The 6631-nt window shown below is 50.6% G+C and overlaps 1 pseudogene; it reads left to right on the top strand.

Annotated features, from left to right (window-relative positions):
- The first annotated feature begins 4602 nt into the window (after positions 1-4602).
- LOC101048904 (endoplasmic reticulum lectin 1 pseudogene) lies at positions 4603-6413 on the top strand (annotated as a pseudogene).
- Positions 6414-6631: the final 218 nt, after the last annotated feature.

A 6631-nucleotide genomic window follows, 5' to 3' on the forward strand; every position in this document is an offset into this window, starting at 1 on the left:
AGGGTGAGGTTGGCTGGCTCCAATCCCAGGGAGACACAGCCTCAGCCTGCATTGACACACTCACACTTCTCAGGCTTCTCGGAGGAGCCACCTCTGTGCTCCAATATCCTCACGCCCTAAGAGACTCAGCTAGACCTTTCCAGTGAGCATCCAGCAGTGATGGCAGGACTGGCAGCATGCGTCAAAGGGTGCAACAGTGACAAGTACCGCCTGCTGCCTCCTGCACCACCCCCGGATTTGGAAATGTGAGGGGACACATTAGTTGTCACACTGTGCCACAGTTGAGAAGCGCCCCATGAGTCAGTGCCGAGGGCAGAAGGTGGTGACGTGCACGCGCATGAACTCTTTCCCGCGTAGAGTGTCTCTCGGGAACCTTCCTCTGTGGAAAGAAACGGTGAGAGTGTGCGTGGGACCCATGGGGCATGGGTGTCAGGCACCCCAGCTTCCCAGTGTTCCAGACTGTGGGATGAAACCAGCATGCCTGACTCACAAGCAGAAGGCAGAGGTCAGAAGGGGCAGCAAATGGTCTCACACTTTCAAAGCTGGCGAGTGCTCAATCTGAATCCTGAGTTAAACAGATGTCGGGCAATTCAGTAAACCGATCAAGTGACCTCCGCAAGGGGACACAAGAAGGGTGAGGAGTGTGCTCCCCCCACCTCCGGACCCGGGCTGCAGAGCCAAGCAACGCTGCCTCTCCCTCTCGTGAATGTGGCTGAGGTGAGTGGCTTTTAGTTCCGCTGTGCCTCAGTTTCCTCTCGTATATTATGAAAATATTTCTTCCTATAAGGCAAGACTCTCTGAGAAGTTACTGTTCCCATATCGCACCCCCCACCCCATCAGAAATGGAACTCACCACTTGATTCCCATCCCAACGAGCTGCTATACTCTAGAGATAAGAGCGTGGGAGGGAGACGCGGGCCTTTGCTTTCTCATTTGTGAAAGGGGATGGCGAACAGCCCTTCTGTCACAAGTGAGGTGGGAACCAGTGAGCCGAAACGTGAAAAGTGGCTTCAAGATATTACCTGACTCTCTGGGGCCTCGAGGCGATCCAAAGCCACAGGCTGTAGCAGGCAGCAGAGATTTCATCCTGGATTTCTTGGAGACAAGAAGATGTGGTTAAGTCCTATGTCACAGGCTGTCCCCGCATTAGCCATGTCTGGCCTCTGCTTGGTGTTCCCCTTAGTTGCTGTCACGGGGACCTCCCTCCACAGTGTCTGCCTGTCTTGAATATTACTATCACTATCATGGAACTTTTACTTTGGGATAATAGTGGAGAGTCGTGGCAACACCATTTTAACAGAGGCAGGGCTTGTTTAAAATTAATCTAGGCCGGGTGCGGTGGCTCACGCCTGTAATCCCAGCACTTTCGGAGGCCGAGGTGGGCGGATCACAAGGTCAAGAGATCGAGACGATCCTGGCCATGATGAAATCCTGTCTCTACTAAAAATACAAAAAAATTAGCTGGGTGTGGTGGCACGTGCCTGTAGTCCCAGCTATTCGGGAGCCTGAGGTGGAAGAATCGCTTGAACCCAGGAGGCGGAGATTGCAGTGAGCCGAGATCGTGCCACTGCACTCCAGCCTGGTGATGGAGCAAGACTCTGTCTCAAAAAAATAAAAAAATAAAAAAATAAAATAAAAGCAATCTAGCAGTGCTTTTTATTATTATTATTATTATTATTATTGAGATGGAGTCTCACTCTGCAATCGCCACTTCCTGGGTTCAAACGATTCTCCTGCCTCAGCCTCCCAAGTAGCTGGGATTTGAGGCAGACCCCACCACACCTGGCTAATTTTTGTATTTTTAGTAGAGATGTGGTGTCGCCATGTTGGTCACGCTGGCCTCAAACTCCTGAGCTCAAGTGATGCCCCCGCCTCAGCCTTCCAAAGTACTGGGATTACGGGCGTGAGCCACCACACCCAGTCGGGCAGCACCTAAGTGCACACGAAGCCCACGTGCAGCAATTCTGCTCCTACCTGCTCACAGGTCATGGGGGTCATGCCCCCCTCGACTATGTGCTTCACGGCAGCACCGTCTGCAGGAGAGGGAGACCACACGTGAGCAGTGCCTGAGGCAGAGCGGTCTGGGTACTTAGTGGCCACAGACAAGGTTCATAGCAGTTCAGAGTGAAAAGGCAGAAACCAAATGCGGTCTAGAGCCCGCCACTGTGAGAGTGGGGGCCAGAGGCACAGGCAGAAATGCAGATTCTGCCTCCACTCCTGAATCGGAATCTGTGAATAAGGATGCCCAGGCGGGCACACTGAAGATAGGGAAGTGCCGTCTGCGGCACACAGAGCGGTGGCATGCTCCCTACAGCCACACATCGGTCCCTTAAATGTTTACCTTTGTGGGAAGGGCAGTGGGAGAGGAGAACAGGGGTAACATTAATGAAGTTAAAACTCAGGCAAGAGTGACGCAGGGGCAGCACATGCTTTCTCATGGTGAGCAAGGTTCCTGCAGGCACCGTCTCCAGGAAAGATTGCTGAAGACCGGGGCAAGCTCACCAACAGTCCGTGTGTCTCTTCCTCCCTCCCTGGCCTCAAGCCCCAAAAGGAACCTGTGAGCCAAGACCAAGCCTGGGTCCAGGGTCCCAGCCCTTTGGACCCACCGCTTTGTGGCAGCCGGGCTTCTGCTCCTGCCTTGAGTGAGACAGTCCCCCACCGTGCGTTTGCTGCAGCTACTCATTAAGGCAGGCAGAGCGCTTGCACATGAAGTCATGTGGAAAAAAGGGGGGGACATTTAAGGCATAACATTTGCTAGATGCAAACATAAGAAGGGAAGGCTTTTTCATCAAAGTTGATTCCCAGTCAAAGCGAAATTCCAGAGATCGGGAAGGGCGAAATTGTTTAGTACTAAGCTGAAAATAATTTTGCGCTCAGTATCGCAGTACTCCGCCCAGAGTCAGGAAAACGCTGGCATGATAATATGCTACCGTTAACAATTGTCCTTCCAAGATGGTTACGCAGGAAACATCACTGAAGCCACGTTGCAAACCCCAGGCCTACATCTGCCAGCCTTCAGCTGTGGGGCCAGCAATGCCAGGTCAGCAATGGGTGAGACAGGGTCATCGCAAATCGGATACAAGCAGTAAGCTTTTAGGACCGAAACAGATAGTCGAGGCATTGAGTAGCGCTGAGCCTGGACCAAGGCCCTCAGATCCCTGTCGGCAGCAGAGAGGAGGTGGCTGAGGGCTACTGCCTACCCATGAGGAGAAAACCTTTTACAGGAACTCATGAGGTCCTCAATGTCACTGAGTATTATTACTGCTCTACAGATGGATCACAAATGAGTGATGGGAATTTACACAACCCAAGAGCACTAATTTTTCAAACACATTGCTTGGGTACAGTAAAAAGTCTCCAAAATATCCAAATGTGGACATATATATATATATATAAAATGTATGTATTTGTGATTATCTTAGCCTGTTGGTGCTGCTATAATGGAATACCTGAGACTGGGTGATTCATAAATATTCGGAACCGATTTTTTTTTTTTTTTTTTTTTTTTTTTTTTTTTTTTTTTGAGACGGAGTTTCGCTCTTGTTACCCAGGCTGGAGTGCAATGGCGCGATCTCGGCTCACCGCAACCTCCGCCTCCTGGGTTCAGGCAATTCTCCTGCCTCAGCCTCCTGAGTAGCTCGGATTACAGGCACACGCCACCATGCCCAGCTAATTTTTTGTATTTTTAGTAGAGACGGGGTTTCACCATATTGACCAGGATGGTCTCGATCTCTTGACCTCGTGATCCACCCGCCTCGGCCTCCCAAAGTGCTGGGATTACAGGCTTGAGCCACCGCGCCCAGCTATTCGGAACTGATTTTTTACATTCTGGAGGCTGGGAAGTCCAAGGCCAAGGCCCCAGAGACTCAGTGTCTGGGGAGGGCTGCTCTCTGCTTCTAAGACGGTGCCTCTAATGCACCCTCACACTGTGGGAGGGTGAAAGGGCCTGAACGCTGTGTCTTCACACAGCAGGAAAGAGGGAAGGGCAGAAAGGCCCCGGGGCTCTCCAACCTTTTTGTAAAAGCATGAATCCATTCCTCAGAGTGTGGCCTCAGGACTTAGTCACTTTCCCAAAAGTCCCACCTTTTAATACCATCACGTTAGGTATTAAATTCCAACACGGGAATTTTTGAGACATGAACGTTGAAGCCATAGCACTGATCCTTGGAATTGCATACTTGTTACTGTTCATCTGTAAAATGCATAGTATCTCTCCTGTTTATCTTGTGGTGTTTCTAGAAGGATCAAAAGAAGTAAAAGGGACGTGCAGATAGTGTCTACCACAAGAAACAAGCATAAGATATTTGTGCCAATGAAAGATACGTTTGATGCTGTATGGATTCCTCTCACCTGAAACCCTTAGAGGGGTGCCACCTTCCTCCTGTTGGCTCCATTCCTAGCTGTTCCAGTGCTCCTCCCTCTCTTTTCTGTCTAGAACCTTCCATTGCCTTATACAACTACAGCGAAACCTTCTAGGTCACAGGCATCCCCACACTACGGCCCGCTGGCCGCATGCGGTCCTCTGAGGCCATTTATCCAGCCCCCTGCCGCGCTTCAGGAAGGGGCACCTCTTTCATTGGTGGTCAGTGAGAGGAGCACAGTATGCAGCGGCCCCCCAACAGTCTGAGGGACAGTGAACTGGCCCCTGTGTAAAAAGTTTGGGGACGCCTGGTCTAGGAGATAGGGGTTTCCAAATGGTAACCCCAGAGCATTTGTTCTGGAGGCAAAGTTTTCATGGTCCTTGGCAAAACATTAAAAAGCTCAACATCACTGATAATTAGAGAAATGCAAATCAAAACCACAACAAGATACCATCTAACACCAGTCAGAATGACTATTATTAAAAACCAAAAAAATAGCAGATGCTGGCAAGGTTGTAGAGAAAAAGGAACAGATATACACTGTTTGGGGGGTTGTAAGTTAGTTCAGCCATTGTAGAAGACAGTGTGGTGATTCCTCAAAGACCCAAAGACAGAAATACCATTCAACCCAGCAATCCCATTACTGAAGGAGTAGAAATCATTCTGTTATAAAGACACATGCACGTATCATGTTCATTGCAGTGCTAGTCACAATAGAAAAGACAGGGAATCAACCTAAATGCCCATCAATGGTAGGCTAAAGAAAATGTGGCACCTATACGTCCTGGAATAGTATGCAGCCATACTATTCCAAACGGCGAGTGCAGAGTCCCCTCGTGTCGGTGGGGAGGGGCAGAGGCTGCCTTCGAGGTGGAGCAGGAGGGCGGCGCGGTGACACGGAGGGGGCGCCGGCCTCGGGGCCGGGAGGCTGAGGACGGAGGAACGGCTCGCGGGGCCCTGACCCAAGGCAGCTTTCGGAACCGCTGTGTAGACAACGCGGTTGTTCCTGCGGAGCGGAGCCTGACTCACAGGCGCGGCGCGGAAAACGTTCGCCAGCACCACGAAGAGAGAGAAACGGGTCAGAAAATAAACATTCATGGTACTGCCTTGGGCGTTTGTTGGCCAAGAACCTTCTCCTTGAAGAAGAACCAGAGGAAAAGGAAAAATCGAATGCGGTTCCCACTCACAGTACCGAAGGCCGGATGACGCCGTGCTACCCCGTGGGGGCGGGAAGCGGTCCGCACACCCTGCAGCTGGAGACAGAGCCGGCCCAGACCCAGGCCTGCGACGCACATGTGTCATCCCGGACCCCGGCACGAAGTTCCTTCAGAAGCTGAAGCCGCAGCGTGTGAATGTGAAGTTGTCATTTTGACAGCACTCCTGCGCAGTCATTCTACAGACGGGCTCAGAGCATCTCCGGTGAATGACATACTTGGTCAATCACTGCCAGGATCGCCATTGAAGCCCCTCACTCGGAGGCAGCTGGAGCAGCAGGAAGAAATACCGAGGGCCTTTTAGGAGAAGTCAAGAAGATTTGCCATCAGCTAAAGACCAGAGATCTCCCGCGATCCGCCAGGCCCTTGCTACTGGCTCTCAGCCAGTGCTCACCGTCGGGACAGCCCACATATCCAAACTGACGGATCACCAACTCATCAGAGGGTTTCCTGGTGCTTCCTACTGCTTTCATGGGGCTGCCATAGCGGAATTCATATTTCCACCAACCAGCACCCCCAGGACACGCGGGTGTCAGGACACGGAACCACGAAGAGCATATTGAACGGGCTAAGGAGAATACCGCTGGAGCTTATCATCTTCAAGACGATCCTACTCAGTCAGGATGGTGTCACATTTTTATGGAAATGGAGATATTTACAGTCACCAAGACGGGTGACTGTGAAACTGAAGTGCAAAGAATCAGATTCGCCTCATGCTGTTACTGTATATATGCTAGAGCCCCACTCCTGTCAATACATACTTGGGGTTGAATCTCCGGTGATTCGTAAAATCTTAGATACAGCAGATGAAAGTGGACTTCTTTCTCTCCCCAACTAAAGGATATTAAAGTTACGGGAAAGAAAAGATCACTGAAAGTCATGATGATTTCTGTCTGACTGCATCTCTATAGAGTTCTCAACCATTGGACCACTTCTAAAGGATCGTATAAGATGACTCTCAACCACTCTGTTACTATATATGTGTATATAAGAGGTTACTGACAAACTTCTAAGGCAGACATTTGTCTCACTTTTTTTCATTTTTGTTGTGTCTTA

Source organism: Saimiri boliviensis, chromosome 2, assembly GCF_048565385.1.
Source record: "Saimiri boliviensis isolate mSaiBol1 chromosome 2, mSaiBol1.pri, whole genome shotgun sequence".
Classification (NCBI taxonomy): domain Eukaryota; kingdom Metazoa; phylum Chordata; class Mammalia; order Primates; family Cebidae; genus Saimiri; species Saimiri boliviensis.